Source organism: Cetorhinus maximus, chromosome 21 (genome assembly GCF_964194155.1).
Source record: "Cetorhinus maximus chromosome 21, sCetMax3.hap1.1, whole genome shotgun sequence".
NCBI classification, from domain to species: Eukaryota; Metazoa; Chordata; class Chondrichthyes; order Lamniformes; family Cetorhinidae; genus Cetorhinus; species Cetorhinus maximus.
In genome coordinates, this window is record NC_135899.1 from 77231063 (window position 1) to 77249358 (window position 18296).

The window sequence follows — 18296 nt, forward strand, 5'->3', positions numbered from 1 at the left end:
ACTTGTGTGGCACAAATGTTACTTGCCACTTGTCAGCCCAAGCCTGGATATTGTCCAGATCTTGCTGCATTTGGATATGGACTGCTTCAGTATCTGAGGAGTTGTGAATGGTGCTGAATATTGTGCAATCATCAGCGAACATCCCTATTTCTGACCTTATGATGGAAGTAAGGTGATTGATGAAGCAGCTAAAGATGGTTGGGCCTAGGACGCTACCTTGAGCAACTCCTGCAGTGATGTCCTGGAACTGAGATGACTGACCTCCAACAATCACAACCATTTTACTTTGTGCTGGGTATAACTCCAACCAGCGGAGAGCTTTCCCCCTGATTCCCATTAACTCCAGTTTTGCTAGGGCTTCTTGAATGCCACACTCAGTCAAATGCTGCCTTGATGTCAAGGGCAGTCACTCTCACCTCACTTCTGGAGTTCAGCTCTTTTGTTGATGAATGAACCAAGGCTGTAATGAGGTCAGGAGCTGAGTGGCCCTGGCAGAATGCAAACTGAGCGTCAGTGAGCAGGTTATTGCTAAGCAAGTGCTGCTTGATAGCACTGTTGATGATCCCTTCTATTACTTTACTGATCGAGAGTAGACTGATGGGGCTGTAATTGGCTGTATTGGATTTGTCCTGCTTGTTGTGTACACGACATACCTGGGCAATTTTCCACATTACTGGGTAGGTGCCAGTGTTGTAGTTGCACTGGAACAGCTTGGCTAGGGGCACAGCAAGTTCTGGAGCACAAGTCTTCAGTACTATTGCCGGAATATTGTCAGGGCCTTTGCAGTATCCAGTGCCTTCAGCCATTTCTTGATATCACTTGGAGTGAATCGAATTGGCTGAAGACTGGCATCTGTGTTGCTGGGGACCTCAGGAGGAGGCTGAGATGGATCATCCACTCGGCACTTCCGGCTGAAGATTGTTGCAAATGCTTCAGCCTTATCTTTTGCACTGATGTGCTGAGCTTCCCCATTATTGAGGTTGGGGACATTTATGGAGCCTCCTCCTCCAGTGAGTTGTTTAATTGTCCACCACCATTCATGACTGGATGTGACAGGACTGCAGAGCTTAGATCTGATCCTTTGGCTGTGGAATTGCTTAGCTTTGTCTATCATTTGCTGCTTATGCTGTTGGGCATTCAAGAACCTTCGCTTCATCAGGTTGGCACCTCATTTTTAGGTGTACTTGGTGCTGCTCCTGGCATGCACTCCTGAACTCTTCATTGAACCAGGGTTGATCCCCTGGCTTGGTGGTAATGGTAGAGTGGGGGATATTCTGTGCCATGAGGTTACAGATTGTGCTCGAGTACAATTCTGCTGATGCTGATGGCTCTCAGCACCTCATGGATGCCCAGTGTTGAGTTGCTAGATCTGTTCAACACAACATGATGGAGGGTATCCTCGATGTAAAGACGGGACTATGTCTCCCCAGATGGTGATCACTCCTAACGATACTCTCATGGACAGATGCATCTGCAGCAGGCAGGTTGGTGAGGATGAGATCAAGTATGTTTTTCCTTCTTGTTGGTTCCCTCACCACCTGCCGCAGACCCAGTCTAGTAGCTATGTCATTTAGGACTCGGCCAGTTCGTGTTGTGTCGAACTCAAGACTGGGCATCCATGAGGTGCTACCAAGCCACTCTTGGTGATGGACGTTAAAGGCCCTCACCCTGAGTATGTTCTGTGTTCTTGCCACCCTCAGTGCTTCCTCCGAGTGGTGTTCAACTTGGAGGAGCACTGATTCATCAGCTGGTGGGGAGGGGAGGGGGGTGGGGGGTGTGTGGGGTGGTATGTAGCTATTAGCAGGAAGTTTCCTTGCTCATATCTGACCTGATGCCATGAAACTTCATGGGGTCCGGAGTCGATGTTGAGGACTCCCAGGGAAATGCTCTCCCGACTGGATGCCACTGTGCCACCACCTCTGCTGGGACTGTCCTGCCGGTGGGACAGGACATTCCCAGGGATGGTGATGGTGGTGTCTGGGACATTGTAAGGTATGATTCCGTGAGGGTGATTATGTCAGGCTGTTGCTTGACTAGTCTGTGAGACAGCTCTCCCAATTTTGGCACTTGCCCCCAGATGTTAGTAAGGAGGACTTTGCAGGGTCGACAGGGCTTAGTTGGCCATTGTCATTGCTGGTGCCTAGGTCGATGCCGGGTGGTCAGTCTGGTTTCATTCCTTATAGACTTGTTCTCAGCAGTTTGATACAAGAGTGGCTAGCTAGGCCATTTCAGAGGGCATGTAAGACTCAACAACATTGTTGTGGGTCTGGAGGCACATGTAGGCCAGACTGAGTAAGGATGGGTCCCCTAAAGGGGATTAGTGACCAGATGAGCTTTTCCTGACAATCAACAATGGTTTCACAGTCATCATTAGACTTTTAGTCTGCCATGGTTGGATTTGAATCCGGGGCATTACCCTGGGTCTCTGGATTACTAATCTGGTGACAATACCACTATGCCAACACTACCCCCCAGTCCACCCCTCAGTCAAAGGAAGTCCTGTCCTCAAGAGCTTCTGGCTGGCAGCTCTAGCAGTCCCAGCAATGCCAGAACTGAGTGGTGGGGGCTGCTGGGGCTGCAAGGAGTCCCCATGATGAAAAGGGCATGGTCACCTGAGAGAGGTAAGTCTGGGGCTTTGGACGCAGAGGGATTGCGGAGCCTATAGGGAGGGTGGGTGGGTGAGTGTGTTTTGGAGGCCAGGCAGGGGGGAAACTAAATGGGGGTAACATCTCGGGGGTGTCCCCAATGGAGACAAGGCACCCTCCTAAATGATGAACGTTCCCCCCTTCCTTTCTGCCTTTTCAACAAGTTTATTCAAAAAATAGCCTTCTCACTCTAATCCACTTGCCACTGCTCAGTCTTTTATGGCAGCGGAGGTGCCTTGAGGGCCTTAAGTGGGCAATAATTGGCCACTTAAGGTCCTCATGGGCCTAAAGGCAGGTGGCTATTGATCGCCTTATCCATCCACCCACATATTATGGGAACTGGGTCAGGGGTGGCAGGAAGGTGGTGGGCTAGCCACCTGAGATATTTTACTTGTCCCCTACCCCATCTGCTGAAAGCACGCCTGGTGGGGCTTGGCAGGAGGGGAAGGGGGGGGGCGGGTATAGAATCCAGCCGTTAACTCTCCAATACCGACCATTTAATAGTTTCATTGGTGTACACTAGTCTGTTTCTTAGTAAGTTAAATATGCTTTGATATGAAAACACTTTGCAAACATGCCTATTAGTGACTGTGCCTATAAGAAAATGAGTGCAATTCAAAAAGTCTTCCTCAGCCACTGCAATTGGCAGAATCTTGTGATTTTGAGGTTTGAGCCTATAGACATTCAGTGAGAGTGTGTCTGATGTAATATAACTCCATATACCTGTCTGCCCATATCCTGAAATATTTTTGGCTAAAAGTAGGTGATTCATATTTGCATAACTTTCTTAATCCTTTGTTCTGGTTTGGCCAATTGCATCTGCATTTTTGCTGATCTGACAAGCAGAAATGTCATCCCTAGGTGTTTATTCCTTCATTGGTGAATAAATTGCAAACTGGTTGATCCAGCTCTATTGTTATAAGCAATTGGAGTTGTATGCAAATGAATAGGTATTTGCACATTAACAGTCTAACATTATATGATTAGCTCCTAAGATTCCAACTTACACAGAGGTGCAGCCCATAAACCCACAAGCTTCCCTTATTGATGCATAACAGTGGATAATCGGATCTCTGTTAGGCCGACTATTCTGCCAGTCACTACCTCTTATGCTCACTCTATCTAATTTAATTCCAGTTCTTTATATTTACTCAGTTTGATTTCACCACCTAATTTGTTTGAAGAAATAATCTCTTCTGTGATTTGCTTTGCAAGATTCTTGAATTACATAGAATTTACAGCACAGAAACAGGCCATATGGCTCAAACGATCCATGCTGCTGCTTGTACCCCATATGAGCCTCCTCCCACCTTACTTCATCTACACTATTGACACATCCTCTACTCCTTTCTCCCTCATGCACTTGTCTAGCTTCCCGTTAAATGCATCTACGTTATTTGCCTGAACCATGCCAAGTCCCAAATTGTAACCATTCTCTGGGTGTAGGTGTTTCTCCTGAATTTCCCATTGGATATATTAGAGTTTATATTATATCCCTGTCCCCTTGATTTTGTGTCCTGAACAAATGGAAATGTTTTTAAAAAAAAATCTTCACTAATTTTACCCTATCGAACCCTTTCATAATCTTAAAGACCTTCCAGCCTTCGTTATTTTTTTAGAGAAATGCACCTCAGCATGTTCAGCATGGACAAAACTTATATTTATATAGCACCTTTAACGCAATAGCCAAGGCACTTCACAGAAATATTATAAAACAAAAACTCTGAGTCATCATTGCCATTCTTCCATCTATGAAAGATGCTGGATACACAGCAAACAAATGCATTTCCGATGGGGTGTCTTTATATGGGGCACCTTTGCTGGTGGCTGAAGAGGCCAATTCTTGGGAGGAAGGTTCTGCACATGAAGCAATCAAGCGTCATCACGGGTTGTTGTTTTCTGCACTGGCACCTGTTGCCAAGCCACAGCAGCCACTGGTCATCATGGTGGTGCGCAGGAGTGTCGCCATTTTCTTCTGTCAGCAGCTCGTCACTCCCAGGTGCGATAATCAATGTCAAGGGCCTTCATGTCACGCTTGCAAGCATCCTTGAAGCGGAACTTTGGGCATCCTACTGGTCGTCTGCCACTGGCTACCTCACCATGCAGAAAGTCCTTGGGTATGTGACCATCTTCCATCCTGCAGGCTTGCCCGAGGCAATGAAGCCGCCTCTGCTTGATGTGTACTGACAAACCTGGGTGCCCTGTCTTTGAGGGAACTGCTGCTTTTGTGATTTTGTCCTGCCAGCTAGAGTGTACCCATAATGCACAGTAGACAGCGAGATTCAAAATTGTTGAGCTTCTATTTTCATAGTTGTAGTTGTCCATGTTTCCCAGCCATAGAGCAAGGTGCTGAGAACATAGGCCTCATAAACCGTCAGCTTAGTCCTGAGGGTCAGCTTGATATTGTTCTATGCGGGTTTCTTGAGTCCACCAAAGTTGGTAGCTGCCTTCCCTTTGCGTGCATCAAGTTCTGCATTAAGGACAGATTGTCTGTCACCGTGGACCCAAAGTAGTGGAATTTGCTAGCCACTTCCAGTGGGGTGTTATTTAGTGTTATCAGGTCTGAGATGCAACACCTTGCCCCATGACCACAGTTTTCTTGACACTTATAGTCAGGGGGAACAAGTTGCAGGCCTGAGAGAGATGGCTCATGTGTCTTTGTAGCTGAGTTTCCGTGTGGATGGCTAGCGCAGCAGCATCAGCAAAGAGGAGTCCTCTGATCAGGACACAGTGTGTTTTCTTTGTTGCTTTTGGCCTTGATGGATTGGCTGGCACCTCACTGTGCTTCTGGGCACACTCGGCCTGCAAGTAGATGGAGTTTTTTTATGTATGACTGTAGCAAAGGCCTTAACCATGATGCTGTGGAGTGAGACACTCTTGTAGTTGTTACAGTCTCCTCCACTGCCTTTGTTTTTGAATAGTGTGATGATTTTTGCATCACGCATCTCCTGTGGAATGAAGACTACTTTCCAGCACAGAATGACGCGGTCATAAAGGTGTGGCAATAGATGGGAATTGCTGGAGCAATTCAGCTGGGAGTCCATCCTTGTCGGGTATCTTTCCATTTATGACCTTCTTGAGTGACGGTTCTTCATCTAACTCATCCATGACAGGAAGCTGCAGGAGAGCGTCAAATGCGGACAAGGAAATGTCTGTCTCACAGGAGTACACCTCGCAGTAGTGCTCAGCCTAGCAGACATCTATTTATTTCTGTTGGTGAGTACTTTACCATCTGCCGACTTCAGGGGAGCCAGTTAGGTGATGGTCGACCAAGTGCCCTCGCAATCCCTTCACAGAAAGGTCATAGATTTCCATTGTCACAGGCAGTTTGGATTTCTTGGCATAAGTTGAGTTGGGAATTTTCGTGGGCAGGACAGAAAATTTGATGGACCAGCCAAGGGTCCATTGACTTTGGGTGGGAATTTCCGGTCCCGTGATGGGCAGGATCAGGAAATCACGGCCCCTGTGTTTATTTGCGCAGTATCTCCCTATCTTTTGCATTGATGTCTTGGCTGATTTCAGGTCATGGGGTGTTTCAGCTATTAGATTTATGGTATTTTTTAGGCTTTGTTTTTTGAATCAAGGACAGATGTCATCTCAGCCGAATAGGTCTCAAACCAGTCCTTGTTGTGTCCTTTACCAAATGATGCTTCTGCTGCTTCATTGATGATTAATCTCAGTGATTGCCAAGCTTCATCGGCACTTCCTGCTAAACATTTGGTGACACTGAGCCACATAGGAAATATTAGGTCAGATGGCCAAGGAGGTAGGTTTTAAGGAGTGTCTTAAAGGAGGAAAGCGAGGTCGAGAGATGGATAGGCATAGGAGAGGATATTCCAGAGCTTGAGACCTAGGCAGCTGAAGACACTGCCACCAATGGTGGAGCAGTTAAAATCGGGATGCACAGGAGACCAGAATTAAAGGAATGCAGCTATCTCGGAGGGATATGAGTCTGGAGGACATTGCAGAGATAGGGAGGGGCAAGACTATGGAGGGATTGAAAACATGGATGAGAATTTTAAAATCAAGACAGTGATTGAATGGGAGCCAATTTGGGTCAGTGAGCACAGGGGTGATAGGGAAGCGAGACTTGGTGCGAGTTGAGACCTAGGAAGCAGAGATTTGGATAACCCCAAGTTTATGGAGGGTAGAATGTGGGAGAGCAGCCTGGAGTGCATTGAAATAGTTAAACCAGGTGGTAACAAAGGCATGAATGATGGTTTCAGCAACAGATGTGCTGAGACAGGAATAAGGTCTTGTGATGTTACAACATTGTGATGATACAACATTGAGGTCCAAAGTTCACCTCGGGTTCACATGTGGCACCAAGGTTGCGCACAGACTGTCTTAATCTCAGACTGTTGGCAGGGAGAGGGATGGAGTCAGGAGCCAAGGATCAGAGTTTGGAGTGATGACCAAAAACAATGACTTTGACCTTCCCAATATTTAATTGAAGGAAATTTCTGCTTATCCAGTACTGGATGTAGATAAACAGTCTGACAATTTAGCAACAGTGCAGAAATCGCGAAAGGTGGGTAGTGAGGTAGATCTGGGTGTCGGCAGCGTACGAAAACTAACTCTGTGCTTTTGGAAGATGTCACTGAGTGGCAGCATGTAGATGAGAAATAGAAGGGGGCCAAGGAAAGATCCTTGAGGGACAGCAGAGTGAATGGTGCAAGAGCAGGAAGCAAAGCCATTGCAAGTGATTCTTTTGTTACGGTTAGATAGATAAGAATGGAACCAGGTAAGAGAAGTCTCACCCAGCTGGATGACAATGGAAAGGTCTTGGAAGAGGATGGTGTGGTCAACCATAACAAAGGCTGCAGACAGGTTTGGAACAATGAGGAGGGAAAATTTACACTCGTCCCAGTCACATGGATGCCACTTGTGACTTTCATAAGAGCTGTTTCGTTACTGTGGCAGGGCGATGGGAGGGAATCAAAAATGGAGTTCCACGAAAGATGGGAATGGATTTGGGAGGTGACAACATGTTAAAAGTTTCAAAATTTGCAAATGACAGAAAACGTGGAAGTATTGTGAACTGGGAGAAGGGCAGTAATAGATTTCAAGAGGACATAGGCTGGTGAAATGGGGGGGATGTGTGGCACATGAAATTTAATGCAGAAAAAATTCAAATAATGAATTTTGGTAGGAATAACAAGGCGAGGCAATATAAAATAAAGGAAATAATTCTAAAGGGAGTTCAGGAACAGAGAGGCCGCTGGATATATGTGTGTAAATTATGGAAGGTAGCAGGGCAGGTATGGAAGGTGGTTAAATTGGCATAGAGGATACTGGGTTTTATAAACAGAGGTGTAGAATACAAAAACAAGGCAGTTATGAGGAACCCGTATAAAACACTGGTTCCGCCTCAACTGGAGTATTGTGACCAATTCTGGGCACTACACTTTACAAAGCACGTGAAGGCTTTAGAGAAGGTACAGAAAAGATTTACAAGAATAGTGCCAGGGACGAGGTACGTCAATCACATGGATTGATTTGAGAAGCTCGGTTTATTTTCTTTAGAGAAGTGATGGTTGAGAGGAAATTTGCTAGACGTGTTCAAAATTATGAGGGGTCTAGATATAGTGGATAAAGAGAAGCTGTTCTCATTAGGAAAACCAGAGAACACAGATTTAAGATGATTGATAAAAGAAGCAGCGGTGACATGAGGAAAATCTTTTTTATGCAGCTTGTGGTTAAGATCTGGAATGCACCGCCTGATAGTGTGATGGCAGCAGATTCAATCATGGCTTTCAAAAGGAAACTGGATAAGCACCTGAAGGAAAAAACAATGCATGGCTGGGGGAAAGGGCAGGAGAGTGGGGCTAACTGAGTTCCTCTTGTGGAGAGCTGGCACAGACATGAGGGGCCAAATGGTCTCCTTTTGTGCTTTAATCTATTATTCTATGATTCATGTTACCTCTGTTTCTTTTGCCAAATACCTTAAAACTGTGTCCTCCTGACCCTCCAGCCCCATGGAAATAGTTCCTCCTTATTTAACCTGATAAAATGCTTCATGATGGTGATGTAGATGCTGCAATGTTGGGAGAGAGGAGATTTGTGGACTCCCAAGGTTTTTTTTGTATAAGCCCTTCTGCCTTTTGTCTTCCTTGAGTGAATTTTTCCCATTAATTCCTGAATGGGAGGGGATTCAGTTGATGAACACACCCGACATCACCCATGTTGCTCTGTAGCCGACTGCTACAAAGCACAACAGAGAGGCAGGGTGTAAACTTCCCATGATCTGTCCCTCCACTTGCATTTAAATAGCACCTTTAATGTAATGAAATGTTATAAGGTGCTCCAAAGGAATGTTATCAAATAAAGTTTGACACGGAACCACCACAAGGAGCTATTAGGATGGATGATCAAAAGCTTGGTAAAAGACCTGAGTTTTAAGAAACATCTTAAAGGAGGAGAGCGAAGTAGAAAGGTGGAGAGGCTTATGAGTTTAGGACCTAGGCAGTTGAAGGCATGGCCACCAACGGTGGGGTAAAGGAAGTAGGGGATGTGCAAGAGATCAGAAAAAAGGCATAGTCGGGCCAGGATCCACTGTGGAGGAGTAATGGATGATGGGAACTTGGTGTGAGTTAGGATACAGCAGCAGAGCTTTACTGCCTTAACTCAGCAGTTTTCATCATTGACACATCTGCAACGGACATCAAACTGAGCAGGCAAACTGGGCACCAGGCTTGATCCTGCTCTTCCTTCGACACTCTATATGTACAGGTACCTGATTCCTGGGCTATTTGATATTTACATAAAATCCTCTTCATATGATCTAAGTCGGGCCATTACAGTTGAATTTATTTACTGCCCTTGGGCTTAGGAGAGGAAACCAGCACCTAATTTGTTATCCAGTGACTGTGCACTTCTGGGTCTGGTATGGCTATGATGCCCTTGTGACCAAACAGCCTGCTGACACTCAGTTCTCACTGACACATAAAGAATGGATATTTGTACAAACAGTCACCTGTGCGCTACAGGGGCCAGGATATTTGGCATCTTATTTAAACATAATTCCACAAACTCAGGCAACTCTTGGGACTGGATTTTATGGGCCGGCATGGTTCCCGACTGCTCAGCTGAAAAGGTGGTATCGAGCCCCCCCCGACCATGCTGACTGCTGCCTTTCAGCAATAGAACACTAGGAGCAGTGTCAATTGCACTAAGGCTAGACTTCTGCCCCTTTCTCAGGAGGAAGTTCCCTCCTTAGACAGCCAGTTGGATGGCCGGCTTTTCTGTAGTCCCAACAGTGTCAGATGGTAGCGGTGGCCAGTGCTGGGACAACAGGAGGTCCCAACAAAGAGGGGCCTGGCCTTAAGGTAAATCCAGAATATTGCCAGGGCCAGGCTGGCAGCCCCCAGTCAGGGGTTGAGCGGGGTGAGGGGCTGGTAGGGAGGGTAAAGAGGGAAGTATGACCTTGGGGGGCTACTCCCGCTGGGCACATGCAACCTGCAAAGGAGGATTCCCACACCCACCCCACAACTTGCCTGACACCAGACCGCGCTAAAGCTGCTGGGCTACCCATTTGGTGTGGGCCTCTTCCTGCTGAGGGTAAAATAGTGACGGGTGCGGGCTGAGGCCCTTAAGTGGTCATTAATTGGCTACCTCAGGTCCTCAATAGGCTCAAGGATGGGTGGGCCGCCTAATGCCTCCACAGTCCCCGTTAAATTTCAGATAGGTAAGGAGCAGACGGGTAGGCGATGGGAAGGTGCTGGCTTTTAGAAACAAACCCACTAACGTGGGAGTGTTAAATCTGGCCCTTGGTACTTCATTCCACTGCTATTACTCATTCCTCGATGATGAATTTTGGCCAGACAGTCAGCCCTCACAGTGGGTTTACTGGACAAAAGTCCGGGGCTGGGCAATGTGGCTGTGATTTCCTCTAGCTACCCTGGGATACTGAAGCCATGCGAGCACACCAATTGCCAGACAGGCAACTATCTTCTAATGTGACATAGACTGAGAATCAAACCTGCATTTTCCTTGTTTTGTAAGGTGAAGTTACTCACTGCATTAACTGACTGATAAAATGTTAATGCACTAAAAGCTGCTAGTAGGCAGCAGGAGTGAAGCTATGTCAGTTAAAGTGATAGCTTTGTCAATTCAATCAATGGAGAAATATTACATATGCATTTCCCAACCCCAAAAGTGGCACTGGGATTTAAGAGATGTCAGCTACGGCTCAGTTGTAGCAGGAGTGATGCTCTGTCGGAGGTGCCATCTTTCAGAAGAGATGTTAAACTGAAGTGTCATCTGTCCTCTTGGGTGGATGTAATAGACTCCATGGCACTATTTTAAAAGAGAGCAGGGATGTTATCCCTGCTGTCCCAGCCAATATTTATTCCTCAACAAACATCATTAAAACAGATTATCTGTTAATCTTTGCTGCTTGTGGAACTTTGCAAAGTGCAAATTGGCTTCTGCATTTATTACATTACAACAGTGACTGCATTTCAAAAAATACTTATTCATTGGCTGTAAAGCACTTTGGGGCATCTCAAGATTGTGAAAGGTGCTATTGAAATACATGTTCTTTCTCTTTCTTTAAACATTGATGCTTGCATGATCACCAGCTTATATATAAAATATATATATATTATATATATGTGTACATGTATATGCATGCATACAGACATGCAAACATATATGTGCAGCTACTCAAGCATATGTATTCACATGTGTAAAACACAGGCACACAGGTGCATTTGTGTGCACACTTACATACAAAGTACATGTTTTGACACATGTTTTTACACATAGTCGAGTAATGTGTTGTAGCATACACACAGGAAGAAAGGGTGGAATTTTATGGCAGTGGGATTTTAGGTTCCCGCCAAAGTCAACGGAGTTTAGAAAAGCTAGCCACATTTTACAGCCCCATCCCCGGCACAACAGGACCATAAAATTTCAGCCAATGAAAAATTGTCATTTGTCTTTCAATGTACATATAATGTACTATTAAAGAGATAACACAGCCAGTATTCTACAATCTATAGATTTCAACGACTGACATCATAGAATGTCTTAAAGAGGTGGTTATTTTCTTTGATAGAGAGTTAAATACATAAAACACAGAATGTCGGGGACATTCCCTGCTCTGCTGATCCTTACCCAATAGCTTGCTGAGCTCCGTGTTCTGAAGGTTGGGATTCTGCAAAGACAGCCTCTTCCTCTCATCTTTCGCCCACACCATGAAGGCATTCATGGGTCGGGGAATTCGGCTGATGGTAATGTGGGTCCCGCAATCCCTTGGCTGGTCAAGGGGTTCAGGGGCTTTCAGGAAGAAAGCACCTGTGTCGACATAGCCTGTACTGGCAGCCCTCATCTTCATTCGCATTTAGCAGGAGCAACCTTGCTCTTACTCCTCATCCAAAAAGCCAAATCTACTGTGAGAACAGATAGGCTCAGAGTTTATATCAAGTTCTATGTTGAGCTTGACTCCTCCTACATGATTACAATATGACTACCAGTCCATAAACACTCATTGGATTCAAGGCAAACAAAAAAAGCTTTTACGAACCCCTTTGGGACTTTTTTCTACATGGCCCATTGTATCACCCTTCACACCAGTCTTACACATCATTTGAACTGGATCAAGGTCAACTGACTCTTCAAGCCCTTGTGTCCTCCATGTGTTCTTTAAGATTAATTATGTTAAGAAAGTAATGTGAATACAAAATGCACTGAAAGCAGAGGACTGCAATGTATAGGATCACACAAATTTGCATGTCAAATTAGAAGATTTTTCTCATGGCTCTGTGCCAATAAACATCAAAAAAAGTTAGCCCATTAGGAAAACATGTGCTTTTCCACATCACTCCATTCAATTGAGGAACTGCCCAGGCAAGAAGGAAGCATTCACAAACTCTCCACTGCCTGTTCAAAAACTAATAAAACTCCCAAAATAAAAAGATACCTGAATGGCTTTAAATCACAGCCTGTCAGTGTGAAACTGGAATAACCACAATAATAAGATAAAGGCAAAATACTGCTGATGCTGGAAATCTGAAACAAAAATAAAAAATTCTGGAAAAACTCAGCAGGTCTGACAGCATCTATGGAGAGAAAGACAGAGTTAACGTTTCGAGTCTGAATGGCTCTTCTTCAGAGCAGAGAAAATAATTAATCTCTATCTACCCTATCTATCTACCCTATCAAATTCTTTAATCATCTTAAACCCCTCAATTAGATCACTTCTTAGTCTTCTACACTAAGGAAATACATGCCCAGTTTACACAGCTTGCCCTCAGAGCTCTAAAGAAGAGTCATACGGACTTGAAACGTTAACTGTCTTTCTCTTCACAAATGCTGTCAGACCTGCTGAGTTTTTTCAGCATTTTTTGTTTTTGTTTGGAATAACTACAGTTTAGCATGCAAGAGACAAACCTCTTACTCGCTATAGGAATAGTCTGAGAACACAAGAGCTGAGAAAAAGAAATTGTAGATGTAGGGTATGCCTTAAGAAGGGGCTGTATGTCCATGTTTGTTGACAACAGTAACTTAGATGGCAAAGCGGTCATGAGGATGGGATCTATAAGTTACAAAGAATTGTTGTTACAAGAAATGAGTGGGCAAAACCGCGGCAGATGGAGTTTAATGTCTGGGAACTTGTGAAGTTATCCCCAAGTTATCTAAGGTAGATCAGAGTGCTCTTATATTCCTAATATTTCTGATGCAGCAGAAAATCTCCCATATTTTATTCACCTTCATCACCAACAACAGCAAATGTGCTTTTAATCCAAGGAGTGTCACAAAATAGAAACAAATGAGAAAATCTACACTGATCCAGAAAGGGGGAAAAGATAGAGTTTGAGAAGATTTTAAAAAGTTGGAGAGAGATGGAGAGGCAGAGGGAGTTGGGAACATAGGAACTGGTGTAGGCCAGTCAGTTCCTGGACACTGTTCTGCTATTCAATTCAATTATGGTTGATTTGCATCTCCATTTACTCACCTTGGTAGCACTTAAAAACCTTTCCTAACAAAAATCTGTCATTGCAGTTTTGAAGTTTTCAATTGTCCCTGAGCCTAAACAACTTTTTTGGAGAGAGAGTGCCAGATTTTAAGCACCTTTTATGTAAAGAGTGCTTCTTTACATCACCCCTCAGCAACCTAGAACTGATTTTAAAGTTGTGCCCCTTTGATCTGGACATACCACCAGAGGAAATAATTACTCTCCATCTACCCTGTCGAATCCTTTAATCATCTTAAACCCCTCAATTAGATCACTTCTTAGTCTTCTGTGTACTAAGGAAATACATGCCCAGTTTACACAACTTGCCCTCATAATTTAACCCATTTAGTTCTGGTATCATTCTGATGAATCTTACTGCAACCCTTCCGAGGCCATTATATCCATCCTGTACAGGGCCCAGAACTGAAAGAGTATTCCTGATACAGTCTTACCAGATATGTAGCTGTGGCATCAACTCCACCCAATTCGATTCCAGCTCTCGAGATAAAAGTCAACACTCCATTAGCCTCTTTGGTAATCATTTTACACTTGTCCACTAGTTTTCAGTGATTCCTGTACATGGACGCCTAATTCTTCCTGCTCCTCCACAGTTCCTAGTTTGTCACCATTTAGTAAACCCTCTGATCCATCTTTTTTGGACCCTCATACTTTTTTGGATCCTCACACTACCCCACATTGAACTCCATCGCCACCAGATTTCCCACTCACTAAATCTGTCTAATATTTAAGGGGAGACAGTGGTGTAGTGGTAATGTTGCTGGACTGGTAGTCTGGGGACATGAGTTCAAACCATTTGAATTTGAATTCAGTTAATAAATCTGGAATATAAAGCTAGTCTCAGTGATAGTGACCATGAAATTATCTTCAATTGTTGTAAAAACCCATCTGGTTCACTAATGTCCTTCAGGGAAGGAAATCTGCCATCCTTACCTGGTCTGGCCTGCATGTGACTCCAGTTCCACAGCAATGTGGTTGGCTCTTAACTGCTCTCTGGAATGACCTAGCAAGGTCAGTTCAAGAGCAATTAGGGATGGCAACAAATACTGGCCTTGCCAGCGATGCCCACATCCCATGAAAAGAATTTTAAAAATCTACACATTTTACTGTGCTTGGTGTCATCAACAAGACTATATGTATAGTTCTTTAGTCCTTCATCTAAAAAAGCATTGATAAATGTAATGAATAGCTTGGCATCATTGAGCCAAATCTGGCAATTGGTGACGAGACCAACTGTGTACCAGATGTTCTCAGAGCATTGGAGAAGGTGCATAAAGATCTACACAGATGATTTCAGAACTGAGAGGTCATAACTCCCTGGAACATTTGAGCAGGCAAAGGCTTAATGGAACTGATTAAAATCATAAAATGATTTGATAGGGCAAATGTAGAGAAGATGTTTCCACTTATGGGGGAGACCAAAACAAGAGTACACAAGTCACTAATAAATCTAATTGGGAATTCAGAAAAAAAACTTCTTTATCCAGAGAGTCATTAGAATGTATAACTTGTCAGGGAGTATAAGTGAATAACGTAAATACATTTAAGGGAATCTAGATAGGCTCACGAGGGAGGAATAAATCAAAAGATACGCTGATAGGGTGGCATGAAGAGGGGTGGGAGGAAGCTTGTGTGAAGCATAAACACCATCGTACACCAATTGGGTTGAACGGCCTGTTTCTGTGCTATAACCTCTACGTAATTCAATGTAAGATTGCATCACTCACCCCACTTTCTCATTTTAGGACCTAAGAAAATGGTGACGTTTAACAGTTTCACCAGTGGCAATGGTGTTGTAATAGGCAGAGGCTAGAGGAGGGGAGTTGGGAAGTTAAGAATGACGGAGGTGTGAGACAGTGATTGATTTGCTGGGAACAAGAGCATTAAAGGCAGAAATGATTTAGCTGGTTACCAGTGACAGAGATATTGTAATAAATGCAGCGTCAGAAGAGAGGAGCTGGGAACAAGTTAGCGAGGGAGCTAACGAGAGATTATTCATGGGTGAATGGAAAGAAATGGCAGGATTAAGGGAGGTGTGACATTTGAGTATGTACGGTACAAGAGATAAGGCAGTGGTGAGCCTTGACCTTGTTCAAATTTCAATTCCTTGAGCAAAGAGAGGCATGGAAGCTGATGTGAGCTTGGTGAGGATATAAATGGAATAGATTATATGAGGATTATTTGAAGGTTGAGATTGGGAGAGGATAGAGGAGCAGAGAAATCGGGGCGGGTTTAATGTGTTTAGGTGCAGGTTGGATTACTGGAGGGTGAGGAATGCTCAGCTGAGAGAAAGGGGAACATTTCAGAAAGGAAGTCATTGTGGGGGCTTTGAATGAGACTGTTGCCAGGACGACGAACTCAATACCTGTGGCTCTGACAGATAGTGATGGGTACAGAGGGATACCAGATTCTGAATGCTCTACACTCTTGTGGAGATGTATAAGTTAGGTAGCAAGTCACCACAGAAATAGTCTGCAACAATCAAAAGGAGTGCTGAAGCATTGACACACAAAAGCAGAAGGTGCTGTCCACAAAACAAGCAATGGCAGGCGACTGTTTCCTAAGTCTTATTGTAGTTAAATGAGTTTTTAGCACTTATAGCCAGACAGACTGAGCTTTGGATGGTTGCAGGAGCTATGAGAATTTTAGGAATAGTGTCAAATGGGAAGAAGGATCAAGGGGGACAAGGTGCTAGAGAACGGGAGAGACACAAGGAGGGTCCAGAACCCGAAAGATTTATATGCAAATTTTTTGTTTTAATTTTTTTAACTTGGATTCATTTGTAAAATTGGGGAGGAGCACATCTCTGTCCTGAGGAGCCCTGACATCTCCCACTGTACCACCGCCACCACTCCCCCAAACCCACCAACCTGCCCTGCGGACACGCCAGGCTTTCCGGCTTGGGTTATATGATGGACATTACTACATGATTCATTTAATGGTGCAGACAGTCACTGTTTGCTATCCAAATGAGGAAATCTCCTATCTGACCCTGTACCGCTTGCTGGGATTGGCCACCTGGGGCAGGATTTTACGTTCGTCAGGTGGGCACGGGCCTGACCCGATTGGGCATAAAATCACATGCGATGATGTCAGGTGAGCATCCCGACGTCATTGCGCACTCCTGCAAACTTTCATTTGGCGGGCGTGCACGAGAGTTGGCAGCATGCCTGCCGACAATTAAGAAGCCTATTAGGGCCCTTAAGCAATTAATTAATTTGTATTTTTCTCTGCCCGTCCAACCTTACGGCTGGCGGGCAGGCGAATAGGCCAGGCGGCCTTTGCATTTTTAACGAAACCTCATTCACGGGCAGGATGAGGTTTCCAACGGTAAATAAAAATCCATTAAATACTTTTCACCATCATTTTAAACATGTTCCTCTTCACGTGACTGAGTCACACGTGGGGACATGTTTATATCATTAAAATCTTTATTTTTGTTTCTCCAGTTCTTCAGCTCCCTGAGGCATCTCTGTGCCCTCAGGGAGCTTTCAGTGCCCGCTCCCCCACGCATGCGCAGACTTCCGCGCTCACCCTCGTCCCGCCCCCACCCTGGCAGCGCTGAGCTCCCTTTAATTGGCCAGTTAGCGTGAAATCGTAGTCGGGGCCGATTGCGGGTCATTTCCCGGCCGTTCCAGGGCCTGCCCGCGAACGGAAAATCCTGGCCGTGGGTTTCTGCTGAGTGCAAATCTGGCATATACGTTGGCACCATTGGTCCATGCATTTCTTGAAGTCTTAACCTCTACCATTTTTGCACCCTCCGAAAGGAGCCTGAAGCATTTAAGACTTCAGAACTAAACTGCATATTGCGCCAGCAATGTCAATGGAACCAGTGAAAGTTAGAAAAACAGCAGCACATAAGCACTTGATGTGCAATAATGAATAAAGAATTTGGCTTTATTTACCGTGCTTCACAACGCCAGGATGTCCTACGGCACTTCATATCTGATGAAGTACTTTTTTGAATTGTACTCACTATTGTAATGTAGGGAAATAATGGATTAATTATTTGAGATTTGTCCAACAGTAAGGAAACAGAGGCAAACTCAAACCTAGAGGCATAACTAAATCATTGGATCATAGAATGAAACAGCACAAAGAGAGGCCATTCAGCCAATTGTACAGAGCTGGCTCATTAAAGCAATCCAATAAATCCAGCCCCCACTAGTCCTTTCCCTGTTTCCCTGTAATATTTTCTTCAAGTATTTATCCATGATTCCTTTCTAAATATTACAATTGAATCTGCTTCTACCACCTTTTCAGGCAACTCATTCCAGATCACAACAACTCGTGGAAAAGATGTTTTCTCATGTGGCCTCATGTTCATTTGTCAATCGCCTTCCATCTGCGTCCTCTGGTTAACTGATCTTTCTGTGACTGAAAACAATTTCTCCTGATTTACTCCATCAAAACCATTCGCAATTTTGAAAAGGGAATGAATAACAGAAGCAGATAGTGTGAAGTGACTGCAGGAGTGAGTTAGCAGGATTCTACAGGTCACATAACAAGGATCTCACTAGCTGTACTGGGAACAGCTTGTGTTTCTGTTCAACTGCTCAAACATTGCCATGCCCTGTATGTCAATAATTGTTCAGTGTCTGCACCATCCCTTTATCAGCCTGAGTTTTAGCTCCCACTGCTGTCTGCTGATCTTCTAATCTGCCTGATGACAG